We start from the raw sequence: 25,293 nt of genomic DNA, 5'->3' as shown, positions 1-25,293 counted from the left end.
TCCAGTGGCCATGCTAGTTGGGGCTGATGGGAGTCGTAGTTCAAAAAGTAACTTTTCCAAGTTCTGGCTAAAATGAGCAATAGGAACACTTGATACAAATACTGACCTCTTTAGCTCTGTTCTGGCATTCACTTCCATCCGTTTTCAGAAAATGTGGAGGAAGGAGCAGGGCTCCACATGGTAGCCCCATCTCTAATGTCCCCATCCCCACCAGCCCCACCCTGACCTTGGTGTGTTGAGCAGAAAGAGCTGAAGAGGGAAAGTTTGCATATTCAGAGAAAGGTGATTAGAGTCTTCTATACAACAGTGGTGAGGAGTCTCTAGCCTACAGGATCAGAGGCTAGATAGCCCAACTGTTTGGCACAAACCACACCCACCTTTGGAAAAATTGAAGCTGTGGCTGCAAAGCATGCTGTAAGTGTGCTCCCAATTCTTTCTTTGTAGTCAACATTTGGCACTTGGATCTGCAAAGAATTTTCCTTCGCAGCCATGGCAGTTTGAATTTAAAAAGTACCAACTTCAAGTTGACCAAAAGGGAAATTGTATGATCTTCAAGAAATGAGACCCCAGGATACTAGCATGTGGCACTTTATTATAAATGTGCTGTGTGAGCGGAACTGAGTTTCCAATGGAGGAATGCAGGACCATTTTTCAATGTATATCGGACAAGTAGGAGCCTGAGATAATTTGCAGTTGGAAAAAAGGGATAGAGTGCTACACACTTTGAAAAAAAATGAAAACCCTGTCACAATCAGAATGTTTAAAATAGATCTTTCTATAAAACTTTAATGCATGTTGATGAGTAAAGTGTCACAGGTTCCAATCTGTGTTCACTATTGGAAGTACATAATGTTTTAAAAGTTATTGTAGGTTAATTAATGTGGAATCCCAAGGTGTGTGATATTAACTCTGTTCAGATATGATTTTGAGATTCAATAGACACGGGAGGGGGGGGAATAGTGTTTTGGCAGCAGGCTGGTGCCCTAGCCCACATTCATTAGAACATGTGTAGGGTGCCCTTGTGCATGCATAGGGTGTGTGTGGAAGGCTCTCTCCACACAATTAGGAATGTGTGGTTTTCCCCCAAGTTTTCTTGGACTTAACCTGCTCTCTTTGCATGTTCCAGTGAGTGTGTATATGGTGGAAGAGCCTCCTGTGCCACCCAAATGGCATTTGCCCTGCACATCTGTTAATTTAACTCCAAATTCACATCTGAAAAGGGCTGCTGTGTATTTAGTATTAGGTTACAGCAGAGTTAGGGAGACATTTTCAGCCTAAGAGCCATGTTCCCTTCTGGGGGCCACATGCCAGGGGTAGACAGGGTCAGAAGCAAAAGTGGACTGGCCAGCTAATGTTCATTTTACCTTTGTACAGTAAACTTGCACACCCCTCTCTGTCCTTTCATGCCGGCAAGCAAGAAACATTGTCAACGTTCAATGACACATTCTAGTCAGGCAAAAAGGAGAGTGTGCAGCTAAGCTGATGAGTGGTGTGGTCGGGGGGAAAGAGGTGTGGTTAGGGATGAGGTGTAGCCTGGGGAGAGTCCTGAGGGCCAAGCAAAGAGGCCTGGAGGGCCACATTTGGACCCCAGTGCTGAGGTTCCCTATCCCTGGGTGACAACATCTGAACATCCTTAAATCAGCTGACCAGTGAAACCAAAAGCAAGGTTGTATAACTAGTATCAGGCTCTTTAAAAGGTCTGTACCTGCCCCCCCCCAATTTGGCTAAAGGCAAGAGTATGTTTACTTGGCTAATCAAAGAGAATGATGAGATACGAGTAATGAAGAGCAAGTTATGCGTATCCTATTGGGTGGTTACAGTGGATTCAGATTAGATTTAGTGGAGATATGACAAGCAATGCTGAAACAATTGAGTGATATGGGCAGGTCTATAGGCTAAGGCCGTGGTTTGACAGTGGTCTTTTACATAAATGGAAGGGAGCAGCATATGTCAGAAGAGTTCAAGAGAAATATCTTTACACAGTTTATACTGTGTGGTAACTGTTTCAAAATCTGCAGTGTGAGATCAGAGCATTGCCATGGCAACAGTTATAACACACACAAACAGGTGAACAAAATGTAAATTAGGAATGCATCCAAGTAGCTAATCATCCTATGCTCAAATGTAATGATTTCTAAAATGTGTAATTCTAGGAATTAAAAAGAGCAAGCCACAGACATAAAACCTAAGTACTTTGGAAATATCTCTTATTTCAGCATGTTTGATTAAAAGGTAAGTGGTATAAAGTTCAGCCAACAGATAAATGGTTACAATATTCCCTGGTCTATTTTGCTAGCTTTAGTAGGCTTGAAATATGATTATTCTCTGTATAGTTCTTCACCCCACCCCACCCTGACTTTGCTCAACAAATCTGCCACCCTTATCATTTCCACACCCTTTATGCTTACCAGGATATCAGTCATTTTTCTCTGAAGGATTTCAGGGTTGCTTGTGCTGTCAAATGAGGCATGACAGGTAAAATATCTTCTGAATCATATTATAAAAATTGTCATCTTGACACTGTCAGGGTCTAGGGGAAAATGACATAAATCGTACCCATAGAGCAGGAAGTTCTAATCAAAACCAATTCTGTTCTTTTCAAAAATGGCAGCATCGTTCAAAGAACCTAGAAGGTCACTTGTTATCCTATCAAGTAAATACATGAAAATATACACTTCTAATTAGAAGATATGCTACAAATACAGACAAGTGTCTCCTCCCTGCTTTGGAAAGTATTTAAATGCATTGCACAGCTTCTTGGACTTAGAATGACATCAGCCCAATTCAGATGGAAAGAATATGACTTAAAGCAGGAATGGGGCATCTGTGACACCCCAGGTGTGGTTCAACATCAACTCCCATTGTCCCCAGCTAGCATGGAAGAGTCAAAGATGATGGGAGCTGCAGTCCAACAACATCTGGAGGGCCACAGATTCCCCACCCCTGGCTTAAGGCAATGCATATGGAGCAGGAAGCGTGGACAAGCATTCTTATCACTATCACCCTTCATGAGTTCCAAGGCAACTCTTTGCAGTGGAGAAGCCTCCTCTACTCATGGATCTTCCACGCATTTAGGGTTCCAAAACACGTGGGAGCCTCAACATGTAGTGGAGGCTTCCCCGCTGCAGACAGCCCCCCTGGGACATATGGAGGGCAATGGTAATAAGGGTGAGGGCAGAGCATGTGCACATGTGCACACTTTCCACTCTTCTGTTGCTTTAAGCCAGCCTTTGCCAACCTGGGGCTGGCTAGGGCTGATGGGAGTTGTAGTCCAAAACATCTGGAAGGCACCAGGTTGGCAAAGTCTGCTGTAAGCCCTACTCAGTACACCTGAATAGATGCAGATGCAGGTTTGGACAACATGTGCTGAGTCCGTAACAATAACCTATTAGAATGGTGTTCTCAAACTTTACTGAGTAGAGAAAGTCCTTGTAAACATAAAGCAATCGGTGTAGTCTATGGAACTAAGAAAGCATTCCACATTTTTCAATGCTGGTTTTCAAACAAGGATGTGATATCTTTATTTTTTAAAAAAGGTTTCTATTCCATACTCACCCATTAGGTACAAGAGCTGAAATAAATATCAAAATGCATGACAGGTTTATACTATAGCCTGGAAACCACAGATGACCAGGAAGTGTGACAGAAGAAGGGTGGAGCATTCTGTCCCTCCTCTGAGCCCAGCATAGGAACAAAATGGCCTGCTAAAGGACAGAAGCAAAGCATAGCAATTAAACAATCCATCCCTCTTCTGCCACCCCCAAACAGGCCAGTAATCTGTTTTTTTTATTGCAGATTACTAGCTTGGGGAGGGGGCTAATTTACAAGGCTTATATTGTTGTTATTTGCTTTTTTGAGATTTTTATCCCACCCTTCCTCCCAAAGGAGTCCAGAGAGAGACTAAAACAAGCCAAGTTTTATCCTCAAACAACAAATATCAGAAAACATTTATACTCAGATTTTGACTTGCCTCCATGAATTCCAAAGCTGGAGCATAACATTACATCTCTATAGACCTCTGATGGTTTGGATCATTGTTCCAGTGTCAGTGGACGGTGTGGGGATGTCATCTTTAAACTAGCTGTCAGGATTTGAGTATACCACCCCAGTAGCTTTGGGCATTCCCCTAAACATGGCATCCTTTGTGTAGGACTCGCACCCCCAAAGGTGACCAAAGGCATTAATTAGGTTTTAAAAGCTTTTGATGCTAGCTGAAAATGAACTGAAGGGCTTTTCTTTTCACAGTGTGGCTTCCTGATCTCAGACTAGTTTGAATGACATCTGAGAGGGACGCGACCCAAATAAAATCCAGCTGTGAACTGTGCATATGTTCATATTCAGACAGGCTACCTTTTTGTGGATGGCCAATGGTGGGGGCAGCATTTCAGCTCCATGCAACGGGCTAGGGGGCCCACTCAGATTTTATACAAGCCAGACTGCTGCGAAGAAGTCACATTTTGGAAACACAAGGCTCTCACTTCACTGACATTTTTGTAGATCTTTTAACAGGTAGGTCTCAGCCCAGTTCAGTTATAGTAGCTAAGTAAAAACATAGAGAGACATGACAAAAATCAATAATCTGTCACAACCCTGGTGTCAGATACCTCTTTTTCAGAAGATGAGATCAACAGCTTCAGAAGCACATTCATAGATGAGCCCATGATGCTAGTGCCCTTCTGGCCTGTTGCGTACCCATCCTCTGACGCAGAGGACTCCATCACAGAATCCTTTCCTGCTCCATCAGAGTAAAAGCCTTCTGGAATGGGTTGGGCTCCTTTTACAGAAGAGACACCTTTTAGTAAAGGCAGAGTTTGCAAACAGGACAGAACTGCTGCTTCTATATAAGGCTCAGTTTAAGGCTGACTGTTGGTGAAGCAGCATCAGAGCTCTGTTCACTTATAGCATTCCAGCTGAACCCTACACAACCCCTGCCCTCTGCTGAGGCCAGCACTTGCATCCTAGCATGATCTAACATCAAGTCAGACACTAAAATCCAACAGTGTGAAAACATGCCATCATTTGAGATGGGAAGATAGGTTTACACTTTTGTATACTAAGATTGATTCTACGCATTGTAGTTAGTGCTGTTAGGCAAGTTTAGAGATAGCCATGAAAGTACTGGAATTCAAATGGGTATCCAAAGTTTTGAAATGGAGTTTGTAAAGCACTGAACAAATTAAGAATGGTTTCCTATGCTAATTGGCATTGCATTGTCACATGGAGGAAATAAGAAACATTATGCCATCTCCTTCTCAGCTGATGACTGCACAAACCTTATGGAGGGGCTGATTTACAGAACACCTACAATTTTCTGTCAAAGAAGGAAACATGACACATTTCCTCTCAAGGATTAACGATTCTATTAGCATTCACTTTAAGTGCCCTTTAGATATTCTGTGTGTGTCGGGGGAGGAAACCGGCAGATGAGAGGGCTTGCAAAAGGTCAAGGGCTCTCCCTAAGCTTCTAGATCTCCGTAACGAAAGTTTATGAACACACTGTCATGACCCTGATCTCCAGCAGTGACCAAGACACTTGAATTGTAGGCGACAGTGTTGCTAGCTAAGTAGCCTGATGAGGTTCTTGGCTCTGAGCCTGATCACTGAACCTGAGACCAGCCAGCAGGAGCCCACTGAACCCCATGCCACAACACCAGGGCCTGTAGAAGTGGGGCTAGGACCCTCCAGTGGTGCAGGTTGGGAGATCATGGAACACAGGAGATATCCCTGTTTTCAAGCTTGATTGGTAGACCTTTAAGAGATTCTAGTTCTCCCAAAGGGGGCAGAATCAAAGAGAGTGGAATAGAAGGAGAGGCTCAAAAGGCCTCAGTTCACTTTCAACCTTGTTGGAGCAAGCAGCTGACTAGGAGCTCTCCATGGTGCTGCAACAGCCTGGCTCTGTGGGCTCCTCCGATTGACCAGAACAAGACAAAAACTCTAATTACTCTGGCACTTTAAAAAAATTCCTCCTGGTAAATGATACAGGAAATAAACACAGAACTATACTTCCCGGAGTCAACAACAGGCTCCTTGCATACCCAGAAATCTTCAGTGCAGACTGAGGAACTGCTTAAAAGAAACAGCCCTTGGCTTACATTCTGAAAATGATACTTTTTATTTGTCTTGGTCAAATGAATAAAGAGGAGAACAATATTTCCCATTGTTCACATCTGCACAAGTTAGAAACCAGCTCACCACCCAGCTCCACAGAGAGCAGCATTGTGGCTAGGCTGGAGGGAAGTGGAGAGAAGCTGGCATGCAGATGTATCCCACACCAACAACATGGATGGGGTGAGGACAGAGGCTATATATGCCACCTCCTTCTTTTCTGCTCCTGGCTCCCAGCCACCCTCCCTTTAGCTTAGTACAGCTGGTCACTTTGGGCCTAATAGGATTTTTTCCCCCTCTCAGCAGATGGCAGGTTTTTCACTTACTCTTCAATGATAGCTGGAGTAGAGGATGATTAGAACACACGCAATGTGTAAATAGGTTAATATGGTCACAGGGAATTTATCAGGTAGCGGCAGTGCTAGGTGAGCTCCCTCAGTCATCTTTCTGGGTGAATGGTGATATCCAAGATGTGCTACTAAGGGTTCTGAAACCTGTGAGCAGGGTACAGATAATGTTTGGGACTAACCTGTCTCATACACTTGGACAGGATAACTCAAGAAAGCCTCCCTATGCATCTGGAAGTGTATGGATTAGGGAGAGGGGTGGTGAGAGAAACTACCTCTCTCCTTGGGCAGGGACTGGCTTACCTGAATAAAAACTCAAGCTAGTTGCTTGGGGGATCCCCAAGGAGCTAGTATCCTGCTCAGTCATTTACCGCTGCAGATCAGTTGTAAATTAAATAAATGTGTCCCAAGTTGAACCCACTTACTTGTAGTTTCAGCTGTTTATCTGCAGCTTCAGGGGCAAAGCAGGAACACCTCAACATAGGTTTAGCCTCCACTGCTGTTTTGCATACTCTCTCCTCTCACAATATTTTCTTATAACAAAATATACAATATACAAGCATAGCTATCCTTGTGCTCCATGCAACAAAGCTTCTGCATGTCTGTCACATGCTGGATCAGAATCTATTGCTTTGAAACAGGATGCACATTTGGATATGAATTCCCACCTACATATTCATGCATACAAATCTTTATTTTATTATTATTTATTATTACATTTATATCCCATTTTTCCTCCAAAGAGCTCAGGGTGGTGTACAAACATGATTTAATCCTCACAACAACCTTGTGAGGTAGGTTAGGCCGAGACACAGTGACTGGCCCAAAGTTACCCGATGAGCTTCATGGCCAAGTGGGGATTTGAACCCTGGTCTTGCAGGTCCCACTCTGACCCTCTAAGCACTACATCACACTGACTCTATGCATCTCTTTGAAAGCATTGCAGAGAGAACATATTTGCATTCAGATGTACACCCAATTTACACCTCTAATCTAAAATTTTCTACATTAATGTCCTTAGCTAGTGTGTGGCAAAGAAGGATGGGGTCTTCTTCCTCTTCCATTAATTTTTTTAAAGAAATGTAACAAAAGAAAACCACTACATACAACCCACATTTTTAATGGGTCTACACTTGTCATAATGTTGTGTTTTCTATTGGTTGGAAGTTTAAGCTACACATTATATTGGTTCCATAGAGTTCTGAAACAGCATGTCTTATAGGTGAAGGACAAGAAATTGTCACTCTATTGTCTGGTTTTTAATACTTCCATCGTTGTCATGGCATTGCAAATGCATTACATTGAAGTAGATCCAGTCACACAATATTTCTCAGGGTCCTTTTATAACCATTATGATAGTTGACTTCAGTTGGCACTTTTATGGCTAAGGAAGAATATCTTGATAGTTGTTTGTCTTGAGAAACCTTTGCAAAGCTTCACTCTATTAAAATTCTATGCTTTGGGGCCTTGGGTAGAGGAGTGACAATGCTTCCATCCTAGACAAAGATCTATGTTTTTTGAATCTTGTGATTTACTTGAAATGTAGTAATTTGTTTCTGGAATTTGGTATTCTCATACACTCCCTCCCCACCCTCAACAAGGTTCCTTCCTTTGTATCAGTCTGGTTGATCTTTCAATTAACTTGAGCTTTGCGATAACTGTTTTTATACCTTCCTCCAATCTTAATAGTAACCTTTTGAGTTCTAACTATTGACACCTTTCACACATGCTCATCTATATTGTATTATGCTTGTGGTGGTGAAGCCTCTGGAACTAATTGGCTGAGTGGGTGTCATACTTTAGAATGTTCCATTGCTCATTAAACTACCACAGACTGGCTTCTGTGAGGCATGGCAAAGTTCTCAGTATGGCTGGGCTGAAAATACAGGGGATGGCTAAAGAAGAGGCCAAGGAGGGTAGGAAAGCTAATAGACCGGGAACTCAGAGGCAAGGAAGCTGAAATAAGAGTGCAGAGTAGGCAACGTACTGAGAAAGAGGAATCAGGTGATACTACAGGAAAGAGGAAACTGAGGCAAGAAGAGGCCAATCAGAGAAGAGGCGCTGAAGAAATTTCCCAATATTTAAGATAAGAGGTTATATGCTATGTATAGGAAGTCAGGTTAGGGATGCTGGTCAAGAATCAGGAGTGTAGTACGTAGGCAGCACTATGAAAAGCAAGTGGGTAGGTAATGGAGGGAGCCCAGGAAGCATAGGATTGATGGTTTAGAATCTAGACTTTAACTGGGGAATTTTGCTACTTGTATTTTTTACTATGCCTGCAGCATTGTTACCTGGATACCCTAAGGGGCAGTGAGGTCCAAAAAGTGGTGGTGTAGCAGAATTTCATCCATTGTACTAACCAGCTACTTGCTGAAGGCTCATACGTACCTTCATCAATGAGTCACTTATGTTTGCAGAATCTTGAGTCATAGCAGGACAGCTTTAGCCCTTGCAAAAATATTACTAACCATATATAATATTCAATATATATTGAATATTATATATTGAATATATAATATTCAATATATAATATTATAACCATGTTATAATATCCAAACAATGGTTTGAACTACCCCTCAGGCTTGCATGCTTCATCCTCCCCTTCCCTCCTCCCCTACTGCACTCCAATTCAAATCATTGTTTCCAATTTGGTTTGTAGGCAAACTATGGATTATGCAAACCACAGTTTACCTGGCTTTGATACAGCAGCAAATTATGCTTGGCCCCACATCAAAAAGTCAGGGAAAGAATCACAGTAGGTGAAGGAAGTAGAGGGTAGAAACAAGGGAAGAAGCATATGAACTTGAGGCATAGGCTTTAGGCATTAAATGTAGGGATACTTGAAGAACTTGACTCTCCATGGATTCCATTGTGAACTGGCTAGATCCACACTTCCTGGGCTAATATGCAGATTAGAATGTAATTATCCTTGAGATTTTGCACTTCACCAAATCTTGTGATACAGTTCTCATCTCAGAATAGTACCAAAATGCATTACAAATGTGTCTTTGTATAACATATTTTAGAAATATGTACACTGGAATAAAATATGTATTGAAATATATATTTTGGAATAAAATGAACATTTAAATGCAAATGTTCATGCAGAGCTCCCATTTCCCAATCATAGATTAATGCAGAAATGGGACAGAACAGTCCTATGAACACATGTAAAACTGACATGGGCTGGAAATAGAATGGTCCATCCATCTCTAATTGAATGTGAACAAAGCTTTTGTGACAACCAGTGCTCTGGAAAGCAGGAATCATTTGATTGAGTCTTGACGAGGCGTGCCTGGCACCCACACTGTTATCTTTTTGGCGCCAGGTCAAGACTTTCCTCTTCTCCCAGGCATTTTAGCATGTTTTAAATTGTTTTTATATTGTTTTAAATTTTAAAATTGTGTTTTAAATTGTTTTTAAAATATGTGTTTTAAACTGTATATTTGCTTTAATGTTTTTGATTGCTGTAAACCGCCCAGAGAGCTTCGGCTATGGGGCGGTATACAAGTGCAATAAATAAATAAATAAATAAATTATACCAACCTGAGGGGCCATAGCTCAGAGGTAGAGTACCTGCTTTGCATGCAGAAGGCCCCAGGTTCAATCCTCTGCAATCTCCAAGTAGGGCTGAGGAAGCCTCTAAAGCTCTGGCGAGATGCTGCCAGTCAGTGTAGACAACACTGAGCTAAATGGACCAATGGTCTACTACATCCCCTCCCCACATCAGAAATACTTGTTCTACTTGTCAGAAATACAGAGAAGTTTCAGCCACTGCAAGCTATAAATACATATAATTGTGTCAAATATTTTTTTAAAAAATATAAAGTAGCATTTACTTTTTAATATTATTATCTCTTCTTTTTTAACAGATGCTGTTATAGAGGGCCACATTCATGTGTCATAATTGTGTCTCCAACCAGAAAGCTTTTGTAATAATAACTAATTTGATAAACAGTGGAAATTGTAATAAGGAACAATTTTCAGTCAACAGATGGTTAGATTATTCCAACTGTACTGCAGCTGTAAATTTTTTGTTTTCTGCAACCTGGCTAAATATTCATTTGTAATAACATTTTATGAAACAGAAGAAATGGCTTCTCATACCCTCTACTCACTCTTCCTTAAAGGATAATAATTTGTGGCCTCACATTATTGGAAGGTGCCTGATTTAGCTGAAATAATAAAGTCATGTGTATTGGTGGCTTTGTAGCTACTTTGTAGCTATATAGGTAGCTACTCTGACCCCATCTGCACTATACGTTTAAAGCACTATGGCACCACTTTAAACAGTCATGGCTTCCTCCAAAGTTCCCTGGGAATGGTTGCTTGTTATGGGGCCTGAGTTTGGGCAGAGTTTGACAGAGACAGGAAGACATTGCTTTGAATAATCTGTTGCTCATATAACAAACAGAGGCAAGACACATCCGTTTTCCTTCTGCATTTGCAAATTATAATGCTTTGCATCAGGAATACTTTCAGATGCATGGGGGAGGGAATCGGAGGAAGAAGAAGGCAGGAAGATCTCACAACCTTCTAAAACCTCTTTTTTTAAGAGAGAGGGGGACACAATTCTTCACCCCTTTCAACTGCTTTGCAATTAATGTGCCCTCCTCCTCTTCTGAAACCTGAACTGATCCATCACCTCTAGGAGGGGGTAAAAAACCCAGGAAGCAAGTACAACATCCTATTCCTTCCTAGGCTGGGTGACTTGAAGTCAAAATAGTCATTCCTGGGTTTGCAACTGCCTTCCATCCTCCCCCTGTGTAAACTCCTCTCATCCTCTGTCATCCTAGCCACCATTCTCCCATGTAAACCTTGCAAGTTCAGAATCCCCTCACACCACCTCCCTCACACACATACTCACACTGTGCTGCTACAAATCTGCCACCCTACCTCTGCTACCATAGAGAAGGAGGAGGCAGGAGTCCCCCCTCCACAGCCATACAGCAGAGACCGCAGCAATATCCTCCCCAGGCATGCTAACCCAGGGAGGAGGAAGAGGAAGAGTCACACTGCGAGGCAAGCAACAGGCTATTGGGCAAATATCTGCTTAATTCTGACCCAACCCCTGGAATTAAGCAGATTTTTCACTGGCTTCTGCCAGCAGCCTGCCTCTTGCCCTGTGGTGTTGCACCTCCTCTTCTTTTTCCTCCTCTGCCTGCTTGGAGATGCTTTGCCCGGCCTCCAAGAGGTCTTCTGTATCTTTAAAAGTTGTGCAGGGGGGAGGGAGAATTCCACCTTGTAGTTTTTCCCATTACAGGGTTGCAAGAACACCTGCACTTGGCTGACTTTCTCTTCTCCTAAAGGTACAGGATCAGTCTCAGACCTTGAACCTGGCAACCCTACTGCTGTATGATTTGGCTGAGAAGCCCCCTCCCTTCCTGCCTCCTCCTTCGCCCTGGTGTGTGTATGCAAGAGTGTGTGGGTGGCAGATTGGAGACAGGCGGCTGCAGAAAAAGTAATGGGATGAAGCTCCGACTGTCCTCCCTCAAAAACACACCTGTTAACAACTCTCAGCACTCTTATCAAATTACAGTTCCCAGGATTCTTTTGGGGGGAAACATGACTATTTGAAGTGGTATAGTACTGCTTTAAGTCTTAGTGCAGATGGGGCCTCTAGCAAAAGGTTATATTCACAACATACCTACAGAATATACTTACACGGTATCAACTGATTTTCACTTTGATGCAAGAATTCTCATCAGGAGTGACCTCTGAAGAGAAGACCCTGATCCAGTTCCAAACCCCCAAATTTATAGCCCCATAAACCAGCCCCCAAGGTACCATTCCCATTATATACATATAGTAATGCCAAGCATTCTAGCATTGTGATAGCTTAGGTCAGTAATTGTTATAGGCCTTGTCTTGTCACAAACTCCGATCCACTCCTGTTTTGCTGAGACCCTGAAATTATACCACACATCCCAAAACTGATTCCTTAGATATCAGCCTGAAATCTGTGGCACTTCCCAATTCTGATCCTTCAAAATAATCACAAAAAGTCTCAACCAAAACTGCAAGATTTTTGTCCTGTGTCTGTACTATGTGTCTATAACAGAGACTAGAGCAGAATCCTGCTTGTTCTGTATGTTTCATAGACTGTTAGTTTCTATATCCATGTTCTTACAGGCAGCTATCATTTCCCCTTTTTCTAAACAACCCTTGACCTACCACATATGTTGTCTGTAATCCCCTTAGCAAGAATCTTTGCACTTCCCCGTAGCAAGCAGCTTAAAGCAGTTAATTGATCACCTATTGCAAAGGTTAAAATAAACCAATTAGGCCCATCTGAACAGCCCTACATCCTGATTAAGAAGTAGGACAGGCTAACTGACTTGCTCACCTCCTGGTCCCATGATTATTTTCTTTTGGGCCATTACCAAAAAGTAATGCTAGAAATGAGTTTCTTGTCATCCCAAGGTCCTTACAGCATGATCCAAGCTGGTCTGCGGTCATGGAGGTCAAAGAGCAGGAACTATTTATTTATTTCAAAAATTTGTATACCACTTAGCACCAAACCTTCTGCATGGTGTACAATAAGATTCCATAAAAGTGGATGAAATCAATTAAAATTAATCATAACAACAGGAAATGTCCTTAAAATGCCTACTGAAATAGAAAGGTCTTCAACAAGCACCTGATGTTGAACAGGAAAAGCACTTGTCTGATTTCATCCAAGGGCTGATTTAATTTTAAAAATGTTTACTGTGTTGGATTGTTGCTTGTATTTTAGTATTGTTTTGTTATTTATTGTATTTTTATGTTTTATGTTCACCGCCCAGAGAGCTATTGCTAGTCGGGCGGTATATAAATTTAATAAATAAAATAAATAAATAATAAGGGAGTTCCACAAAATTGGACCCACAATACTGAATGTCCAGCTCCTGGTGGATATACAAGCCATGGTGGTCCACTAACAGAGACTCCCCCAAAAACCTAGCTGAAACCTGCCTTTAGCTAGAAGAGATATCCCTAGAATGCTAGCTCATGGTATATCTCAATATGTTTAATACCTTGCTTTTCCTCCTTGTCTTGGTGCTTCTTATTATGCCCTCAAGTCCTTTCTGTTGATGCTTATCAAAGCCCCTTTTCACAGTCATATCTCAGGTTTGCATTTCAAATAAAAAAAATCTAAGGAATGAAGTAGTACATCAAAATTCAGTAGACAGTAAAAAACACAACATATAATGAATGTTAATTAAAGCCTCTGGGTTTTTCCTGTGGCTAATATCACTGGTGAAACAATTTTGCAGTCACTGTAGCTTGGCCAAATGTGTATCAGTAAGGAACCAGTTGCTTGGGAACAGCAGCAGGACAGGGCTATTGTTCTCATTTCCTCTGGTTGGACATCTGGTTGAACACTGTGGGGGAACAGGACGGTAAACCAGATAGACCTTTGGTCTGATCCAGCAGAGCTTCTCTTACGTTCACTGTTCAACTGAACGACATGATGGACCAGCCCCGTTAGTTCAGTGATCAAGCCCAGGATTGTTTCTGCCTGGTAACAGCTCTCCATAGACTCAGGAAGTCCCCCCCCCACATGCTCCTTGAAGTTCTTTATGTGAAAATGCCACATCTTATGCTTGCAAAGTGTGTGCTCTACCACTGAACTATGCCAGATGCTCGGTTGTGAATATTGGCTAGCTGGTATCTTTACCCTACTTTTGAAACCTATGGTGGTCCAGCCATGCTTGACAGAGAATTCTGCATGCACATTGATCAAGTCTCATAAAATGGAGAGATTACATTTTTACATCTTAACAGAAGTGCTCTAATATTAGAGATGAAGACCTTTTCTAGTTCTCTCATAGCTGCCCCCCCCAGTCCTAGCCTTCTTCTGATTTCTTGACTATTGTCTCCATTTTGGTTAATGACTGTGCCGAGATATTGATAATCCTTGACAAGTTCAATGTCCTCATTGTCAACTGTAAAGTTGCATAAATCTTCTGTTGTCATTACTTTAGTCTTTTTGACGTTCAGCTGTAGTCCTGCTTTTGTGCTTTCCTCTTTAACTTTCATCAGCACTCGTTTCAAGTCATTACTGGTTTCTGCTAGTAGTATGGTATCGTCTGCATATCTTCAACTGATATTTCTCCCTCCAATTTTCACACCTCCTTCATCTTGGTCCAATCCTGCTTTCCATATGGTATGTTCTGCATATCGATTAAACAAATAGGGTGATAAAATACACCCCTGTCTCACACCTTTTCCGATGGGGAACCAATCGGTTTCTCCATATTCTGTCCTTACAGTAGCCTCTTGTCCAGAGTATAGGTTGCGCATCAGGACCATTAGATGCTGTGGCACCCCCATTTCTTTTAAAGCATTCCATAGTTTTTCATGATCTACACAGTCAAAGACTTTGCTGTGATCTATAAAGCACAGGGTGATTTTCTTCTGAAATTCCTTGCTCCGTTCCATTATCCAACATATGTTTGCGATATGATTTCTGGTGCCTCTTCCCTTTCTATATCCAGCTTGGACATCTGGCATTTCTCGCTCCATATATGGTAAGAGCCTTTGTTGTAGAATCTTGAGCATTACTTTACTTGCATGGGATATTAAGGCAATAGTTCGATAATTACTGCATTCTCTGGGATCTCCTTTCTTTGGAATTGGGATATATATTGAACGCTTCCAGTCTGTGGGCCATTGTTTAGTTTTCCATATTTCTTGACATATTTTTGTCAAAATTTGGACAGATTCAGTCTCAGTAGCTTGTAGCAACTTTATTGGTATGCCATCTGTTCCTGGTGATTTGTTTCTTCCAAGTATTTTAAGGGCGGCTTTTACCTCACATTCTAAAATTTCTGGTTCTTCATCATATGGTTCCACCATGAATGAATCTGTCAGCCTGGCATCTTTTTTATAGAGTTCTTCAGTGTATTGCTTCCATCTTCCTTTTATTTCATCTCGGTCAGTCAGTGTGTTCCCCTGTTGATTATTCAACACACCTACTTGTGGTTTAAATTTCCCTTTCATTTCTGTAATCTTTTGGAATAGGGCTCTTGTTCTTCCCTTTTTGTTGTCGTCTTCTATTTCTATACAATAACTATTGTAATAGTTTTCTTTGTCTCTACGTACTAGTCGCTGTGTTGTTGCATTTGGGGTTCTGACCATGTTTCTATCTCGTTTTGCTTTTGCTTTCCTTCTCTCTTTAACCATTTTAAGAGTTTCTTCAGTCATCCATTGAGGTCTTTCTCTCTTTTTAACTAGAGGTATTGTCTTTTTGCATTCTTCCCTGATCATGTCTCTGACTTCATTCCATAGTTCTTCTGGTTCTCTGTCAACTAAGTTTAAAGCCTCAAATCTGTTCCTTATTTGATCTTTATATTCTTCTGGGATGTTATTTAAATTGTATTTTGGCATTATGATTGCTTTGTTGTTGTTCTTTAGCTTTACTCTGATTTTTGATATGACCAGTTCATGATCTGTACGGCAGTCTGCTCCTGGTCTTGTTTTCACAGAAAGTATGGAAATTCTCCAACTTCTGTTGCCAATTATATAATAAATTTGATTTCTATATTGACCATCTGGTGATGTCCACGTGTGCAGTCATCTTTTTGGTTGCTCAAAAAAATGTGTTTGCAAGAAACAAAGTATTGGCTTCACATAATTTAATAAGTCTTTCTCCTGCTTCATTTCTATCTCCTAAGCCCCATTTCCCCACAATTCCTAATTCTTCTCTGTTCCCTACTTTTGCATTCCAGTCCCCCATGATTATCATCTCTTGTTTTGGTGTGTGATCAATTTTCTGCTGTACTTTTGCATAAAACCTCTCCAATTCTTCTTCTTCTGCGTTTGATGTTGGAGCGTAGACTTGGATGATGGTTATATTAATAGGTTTCCCGTTTAATCTCATTGATATCTAAAATAATTTCAAATAATTATGAAAAACTCATGAAAATAGCCTACACTTATCATACAGATTAAACCATTACTATTTTGCTGTTTTCCCCAAACGTCATTTGATGCTCACAGTTTTTGATGCACATGGCTGAAAGAGAAAAAAAACCTGTGAATGTGAAAAGCCAAAATGACTAATTTGCAACTGCTAAAGGCAGATTGCCTAAATTCAGGCCAACCCAGCAGGTATTTCATCATGTCTAGCTTATAATTCATTAACTCAAGAGAGAATCATGAATCCATTTTTGGGGGGAAATGAATGTGTAGGCTACTTAATTGTAGGTTTATCCCCATTCCTTCTCATTTTTATCATTTTAAAATATAACCCTAGTATTTAAATGGTAAATGTGCTCAGTGAGCTTGAGAATTGAAGCACTATTTTGATTCTATAGCACCCATAAGTAAGTCTCATATAATATATATATATAACTTCATCTTGTCTTCATGTCATGCAAGGAACTTAATTAGTACAATTCTCAGACGTTCTCTGTTCTTTTTCTCTGCCTCTTATGTACAGCTAGTAGGGCAAATCTATCTCTGACTTATTTTCATAATGTTAAGCATTTAGGGGGAAAATAACCATATTCTCTTCTCAATATCTGCCATATCTCTACTAGACATATTTTCATCTTCCATCCACTGCAAAATCCTGCTGCAATTTTACTCCAGTACTTAATTTTCAGTTTAATTTTCAGAATATCTTCCAACATCAAAAACACACTTCAGTTAATATGGAGACCTCCTGCCTCTAGGACAGTTTTTCAGCTGAATAGGCTTGAGTCCTATTATAAGGTTATAGGCAATACCCAAAGAACTAAAGCATTGTAGATACCAAACATTATTTACAATTTACAACTGGTGATACGAATCACATATAGCAAACAACTTAACATATATCCTGCTACATTTTGGTTGACAAAGGGCTTTAGTGAAATCTTTCATTCTTCAAAAATACCTGCACTGATTTAAATAAAATGGTCTTAAATCACTAACCTGCAGTAGCTGGAAATTGTAACTATCAGACAAGAACATAGCAGGCAAATTCAGCTTGCTGCCTCTTTTCTGGGTAACTGATAACACCCAGAAGGTCCTAATCTCAAAAAGGATATTCTAGAGTTGGAAAAGGTTCAGAAGGGGGCAACCAGAATGATCAAGGGGATGGAGCAACTCCCTTACGAGGAAAGGTTGCAGCATTTGGGGCTTTTTAGTTTAGAGAAAAGGCGGGTCAGAGGAGACATGATAGAAGTGTATAAAATTATGCATGGCATTGAGAAAGTGGATAGAGAAAAGTTTTTCTCCCTCTCTCATAATACTAGAACTCGTGGACATTCAAAGAAGCTGAATGTTGGAAGATTCAGGACAGACAAAAGGAAGTATTTCTTTACTCAGTGCATGGTTAAACTATGGAATTTGCTCCCACAAGATGCAGTAATGGCCACCAGCTTGGATAGCTTTAAAAGAAGATTAGACAAATTCATGGAGGACAGGGCTATCAATGGCTACTAGCCGTGATGGCTGTGCTCTGCCACCCTAGTCAGAGGCAGCATGCTTCTGAAAACCAGTTGCCGGAAGCCTCAGGAGGGGAGAGTGTTCTTGCACTCGGGTCCTGCTTGCGGGCTTCCCCCAGGCACCTGGTTGGCCACTGTGAGAACAGGATGCTGGACTAGATGGGCCACTGGCCTGATCCAGCAGGCTCTTTTATGTTCTATGTTCTATGTTCTTAATTGACTCCCAAATAAAAATAGAAAAAAATAATGGTGCCTTGAATTGTATTGTGTGTTTAAGCCTATTGTGGGAAGTAGAGAAATGTCAAGCTGATCAGAACTTTGAACTGCAACGGGACTTCCCGGAAGGAGTGCTCTGCTGGTGGTTCCCTCTGAGTGAGCTCTGTCTCAGAGGAAGCTTTTTTCAGTTAAAAACCAGTCAAGAGGAATTTTTAACTGGCGTAAATGTTCTCCAAGACAAAGGTGAACCGAAGAGATTATCCACGGAACTTCGTTGAGCTGTAGATAGCTGGAATTGATCAGGAATCTCCTGAGATAAGAAGGTTTATCTAGCAGCGGAAGACGAAGTCAGGACTTCCAGCAAGCTGTGCTGAAAAAAAGTGATACTTTTTTTTCTTAAAAACGTTCTATAACGAGCGAGCCTCCTTCTGTCTAAATCTTATCATTTGGTTTAAATTACTACAGTAAAAGAGACTTGTTTACGAATCAGCAATTGAGAAACCTGGGTGAGTCATACTTTTTTCCTTTTATACAAAATTAAAGAAGAAAGAAAATTTAAAGAACTTAATTTATAGCTTAATGACAAAAAGCTGGCTTGAATTTGGGATTATAAAGATTAAAACGGATGAGAGGCAACTTATCCGATAAGATGATTTGATTATTTGAAGGAAATATATCTGGAACTATTTTTTTTCTTTTTTTTGGACTATTCTCTTTGGACGAATCTGCTGTTCGTGTATGTTACTGATGGCTGGGTGCTGTGAACCAAACTTGTTTTACATTCCTGGACGTGCAGGAGATAAGAACTGTGCTGGCTAGATCATATTAACAGGCCTGGAATATTAACTCTTTTGTTGTTGGGGAAAAAAAGAAACAGACTGCCTCTAGGTTTGGGAACATTGGTTAATAGCAGAAACTAAAGGGTTTTTTTTCAAGAATGACAACTAGGAAAGCAGCTAAGGCCCTGGAGCGAAGAGGTTCAACTGATGCACAGGAAGGGGCTGTCTCCCCAGACATGTTCCAGAAAATAATGGATGGGAATAATGATCTTAAATAAGATCTCAAACAAGAGATGAAACAGGATAGACAGGAAATTAAAGATGAATTTGGCAAAATGAAGATGGAATTGAAAGATATAAAAGATCATATCAAAATAGAAGTGGATGAGATTAAAGGCACAATTGGGCAAGTAACACAGGAGGTAAAAAATGTTAAAGAAAAGGTGCAAACCTTGGAGAATAGAACAGATATATTAAATATGGAATTGGAAAAAAATTTGGACTATATCGCTGTGATGGAATTGAGAGATAAAGAATATTGTTTGAGATTTCGTGCAATTCCTGAAGAAACAGGTGAAGATATCAGAGATAAAATGGTTAATGCTCTGGTAAAATTTTTGGATTGGAATGAAGATCTGATGGAATTTGAAATAGATGAAGTTTATAGAATCAATTCAAGATATGCAACAATGAAAAAAATCCCAAGAGATGTGCTTGTGCATTTTGTAAAAAAGAGGACCAGAGATATGGTATTACAACAACACTTCAATAATATCTTTAAAATCGATGGCAAGGAAATACTGGTGATGAAAGAAATCCCTATTAGACTTTTACGCAAGAAAAAAGAATATGCTTTCTTTACAGAAAAACTTAAACAATGTAAAATTCAATTTAGGTGGGATGTTCCAGAAGGAGTGATTTTTACATTCAGACAACAAAAATATCGATTGAATACTGTTCAAAAAGCAAGGGACTTTTTGAGAAAAGCTTCAAAAGTCATGGAAGAAGACAAACTCAAAGACATGGATATAATTCCTGGGAAACAAAGTCAACAGGAACATGCAGAGGAGGGAAAGGAAAATGATGGATTAAAGGGAGCATCAGGTACTTTTTAAAATACATGCTTAAAGATGGATTACAAATATCTAACTTGGAATATAAATGGAGCCAATAGGTCGCAGAAGAGAAAGAAAGTGTTTCATTATTTGAAAAAATTAAAATTGGATATAATTTGTTTACAAGAAACTCATATCAAGAAGAAAGATTCCAAATATTTGATTTGTAAAAATTTGGGTGAAGAATTTATTTCGGCTGGATCAAAAAAAAATGGTGTTGTTCTTTATATTAACCCACAATTATTTCCTAAATTGATATTATTGGACGATAGTGGTAGATTTGTGGGGGTTGAAATTACTTTACAGGGTACAAAAATTTTGATAGTGGGCATTTATGCCCCCAATGAAGATAAAACAAGGTTTTACACAGGACTTATGGAAAAATTGTCAGAGTTTTCATATGATCATTGGTGTGTTATGGGTGATTGGAATGGAGTAATTTTACCAAAAATGGACAGACTTTCTGAGAAAAATATTAAAGAGACACAGGGTAAATTACCGAAGATTTGTTTTGAATTGATGGAAAATCTAGAATTGGTGGATGCTTGGAGACATATAAATGACAATGCAAAGGAATTTACTTATTTTTCAGAAAGACATAAAACATTCTCGAGGATAGATATGATTTGGATGTCTAAAAACCTAGTGAAAGACATTTCCAAAATGGATATATTACCAAAAAACCTTTTCGGATCACAATCCAGTGATATTGACTTTCAAAAAAAAAAAATCTTGGATTTAGATGGAGACTAAATGAATCTTTATTACAGAATGATAAAATAGTGCAAGAATGTAAGAAGAAATTAAAAGAGTTTTTTGAACACAATTTACATAAAGGAACAGATGAAAATATTGTTTGGGATACAAGTAAAGCATTTATGAGGGGATATTTTATTAAATGTAACTCTGAATTAAAAAAGAAGAAACAACAGAAAATGCAATTAATCTTGGAAGAAATAAAACAAAAAGAGGAAGAATTGAAAAAGAATCCAACTAAAGTTTCTATTGTAAATCAAATTAAAATGTTACAGAAACAAGTGTCAATGTTGACAGAGAAATTGAAAGGAAATTAAATTTTGCTAAACAAAGGACTTTTGAATTTGCAAATAAACCGGGGAAATGGTTAGCATATAAATTAAGAAAAGAACGACAAAAAAATATTATTTTAAATATACAAGAAGGAGATGAGATGTTGACAGATAATGTAAAAATCCAAAGGGTTTTTCATCAATATTATTCAACTTTGTACAAGTGTCAGGAAATTCCCTCTGAAAAAATAGAAGAGTATATATCTAAACAGAATTTGCCTAAAATTACAGATTTTCAGAGACAAGCTATTAATGGTCCTATTACGTCAAGAGAAATATCTGAAGCTATAAGTAAAATTAAATTAGGAAAGGTGCCAGGACCGGATGGACTATCAGCAGTGTATTATAAATGGTTGGAGGAGGAACTCTTATTACCTTTACAGTATACAATGAATTCTATTTTGCAAGAGGGGAAGATACCGGACAGTTGGAAAAATGCCAATATAACATTAATACCTAAAGAGGAGCAGGACCTAACCAAAACAAAAAATTACCGGCCGATATCTTTATTGAATAATGACTATAAAATTTTTACAATGATTTTGGCAGAAAGAATGAAAATAATATTGCAACAATTTATTCAGGAAGATCAAGCGGGGTTTCTACCTAAAAGACAATTACGTGACAATGTCAGGAATGTTTTGAATGTGTTGGAATACTTAGAACAACGAAATGATAAACAAGCAGCTTTGATCTTTTTAGATGCTGAGAAAGCATTTGACAATTTGAATTGGAAATTTCTGTTTAAGGTCTTGGAACAAATGGATTTTGGAGATAATTTTATAAAATGGATCAGATCTATTTATACATCTCAGAAGGCACAGATAATTGTTAATGGGGGGTTAATGGACTCATGTGAAATAGAAAAGGGTACAAGACAGGGATGTCCATTATCTCCTCTTTTATTTATCTTTGTCTTGGAAGTGCTGCTTAGAGATATAAGGCAAGATAAAAGGATCTCGGGAATAAAGATAAAAAAGAGGAATATAAATTGAGAGCATTTGCTGATGATTTGATAATTGTATTCGAAAACCCTTTGGAAGGAATTAATGTATTGATGGACAAATTAAACGAATTTGGACCGTTAGCAGGATTTAAGATCAACAATCAAAAAACAAAGATGTTGGTGAAAAATTTATCTTCAAGGGAACAAAAAGAGTTGATGGACAAGACAGATTTTAAAATAGAGGAAAAGTTGAAATATTTAGGTATTATTATGACAAATAAAAATTCAAAGTTGTTTCATAATAATTATGAAAAACTATGGACAGAGATTAAGAAAGACTTGCTAAGATGGGATAAATTACAATTGTCATTAATGGGCAGAATATCCGTGATAAAAATGAATGTATTGCCGAGAATGATGTTTTTGTTTCAAACAATACCTGTAATATCCTCTGATTTACCTTTTAAACAATGGCAAAAAGATATTGCTAAATTTGTTTGGCAGGGAAAAAAACCAAGAGTTAAATTTAAATTATTACAAGATGCCAAAGAAAGAGGAGGACTGGGATTACCAAATTTGAGACTTTATTATGCTGCCTGTTGTTTAGTCTGGATAAAGGAATGGTTATTATTGAGGAATAAAAGATTATTGGATTTGGAGGGCCATAACCTGAAATGGGGATGGCATGGATATCTATGGTATGATAAAGTAAAAGTTAATGTGGATTTTAATAATCATTTTATAAGACGTCCTCTGTTGAAAATATGGAATAGATATAAACCAAGGTTTTACTCGAAAATACCATTATGTGTCTCAAGTCAAGAAGCATTTTATAGAAATGGCTGGAAAAGAGAAATGGTTAACTTATCAAGAACTTTTAGAAAATGTATATGGAGAATATATAATGAAAGAGAGAGAACAACTGATAAAGGAAGGATATAGTTCTCAATGGTTTGCCTATTTACAATTGTTAGAGAGATATAAAATGGATAAGAAAATGTATGGGTTTGAAATAAGTAAATCTGATTTTGAAATAGGTTTGTGTACAAATGATGAAAATATAATTGCGAAAATGTATAAACTCTTGCTGAAAATGGATATGGAAGAAGAACAAGTAAAAGAGTGTATGGTAAAGTGGGCAAAAAAATTTGGTTATAATATACAAATGGATCAATGGGAAAATATGTGGAAAAAAGGCTTGAGATTTACATTATGCTATAATCTTAAAGAAAATTTCTATAAAATGGTGTATCGTTGGTACATGACTCCAGAAAAGTTGTCAAAAATGTATAGTAATGTTTCTAATGTTTGTTGGAAATGTAAACGACAAGAAGGATCATTTTATCATATGTGGTGGTTGTGTAAACAGGCAAAATTATTTTGGGCACAGATAGGTAGGATGATGCAAAAAATGCTAAAGATAAATATTCAGTCAAAACCAGAATTTTTTTTATTGGGTTTTATGGATAAGCAAATAGAAAAGAAATATGGAAGAATAATATATATGATTACGGCAGCAAGATTATTATATGCACAAAAGTGGAAAATGGAATCAACACCAACAACGGAAGAATGGCTATTGAAATTAATGGACTTAGTAGAGATGGATAAATTGACATGTTTACTTAGAGAAAAATCGACAGATACATTTCTTAAGGAATGGAAGCCTCTCTTAGACTTTTTGTTGAAAGATAAAAATGAAATGATGATAATGGGATTTGACGATTAATTAAGATAGACTATGGAGAAAAGTGATTTTGTATGTATTAAGGGACAGGTTTGATATATATTATATATTTATAGCTGACCTGTGACAAATCGGAAGTCAATTTTTTTATTTTTATTTTTATTTTTATTGTGTTATGTTTTTTTATTTTGTTTTGTTTGTTTTATGAAAATTTGAATAAAAATTATTGTAAAAAAAAAAAAAGAACGTTGAACTGCAACAACAACATGATGTGGAACACAGGATGCTGCCTTATACTAGGTCAGAATGGTTATTGGCTTATCCCAGAATGTCTCTGCTCTGTCTACTGGAGGCTGTCCATGATCTCAGGCAAAACCCACCTGCTACCTGGTCCTTTTAACTAAAGATGCTATATTGGACCTGGGACCCAGTGTATGCAAACATGGGCTCTGCCATTGAGCTATGGTCCCTTCCATGGGATAGGAATAAGAAACCAGTTCACATTGTGCATTGAAATTCTCAGCAACCACAATTCCCAGGATTCTCCTGGAGAAAGCTATGACAGCTAAACTGGTATAAAACCAAGGACAGGATGAGGGGACATGCCCTAGAGCAGAGCTATCCATGCCCAGAAACTTGAGATACAATCAAGGCCTCTCGAGCAGAAAGACAATCTTTCTTGACCACAAGCCATCTGCATGACCTTATAAGCTGATGCACATACATGTTCTGCAGATCACATAAAACAAGCTGAGAAATTACAAGCTCATTAAAAATAACATCTTAATTCATCAAGTATTTTTGCTATCTGATCCAGGCAACCACACTGTAGAAAGCAATAATAATTTCAAAAAGGCACATGCAGGTCTGCATCAACCCAAAGGAAATTGCCTCTGCCTAATGAGGGTTGGCTTCATATGCCTCATCTCAGTAATCGTCATGATTATACAATAACCATGGTAGCTGCTACTGCTGAAGCAGAGGTTGGATGGTTACAAGGGAATATGAAGCATCACTTGTTTTCCCTGAGCAAATGAAGACACCATATACTACTTTATATATCAACACAGTAGGCAGCGGATGTTTTTACTTCACTTGGTGGTTTTTAATTCTTAGGGAGTGTTTGCATGAACATAAACCTACATTGTTCAGTTTATCTGTAGGAGTATTCAGGTGGGCCTGCACAGTGTAGGAGTTAATGATCCTACTCTCCTACAACCCCCACCCCCCAGGATGATAATATCTTCTGAGGCCATGTGAATGTATTCCAGACTCTTCAACCTGTTTCCAAGTGTGGAAGCTTCTGGGGTAGATTCTGCCACCCTGGGTAAAGGAACAGGAGACTGTGCTGCTATAATGTTCAAATGAATTAGCTCTTCAGGAATTAGGCTATTCTTCTTTAAAATTAATCTTCATTTTCAAACCTCTCGGAGAGCACATGCATCATATGATCCTTTCAAATGACTTCACCACCATAGTGTGCTTATTTGGAACTATCCCATGATTCAATCTCTCTTACATGTGAAGCTCACAAACCATATATAAGGTGTCCTAGTGTACCTGTGCAGTTGAATTAGTTCTCAGTGTGAATAG

This window comes from Rhineura floridana, chromosome 8 (genome assembly GCF_030035675.1).
Source record: "Rhineura floridana isolate rRhiFlo1 chromosome 8, rRhiFlo1.hap2, whole genome shotgun sequence".
In the NCBI taxonomy this organism is placed as follows: Eukaryota; Metazoa; Chordata; class Lepidosauria; order Squamata; family Rhineuridae; genus Rhineura; species Rhineura floridana.
This window is presented reverse-complemented; position numbering follows the sequence as displayed.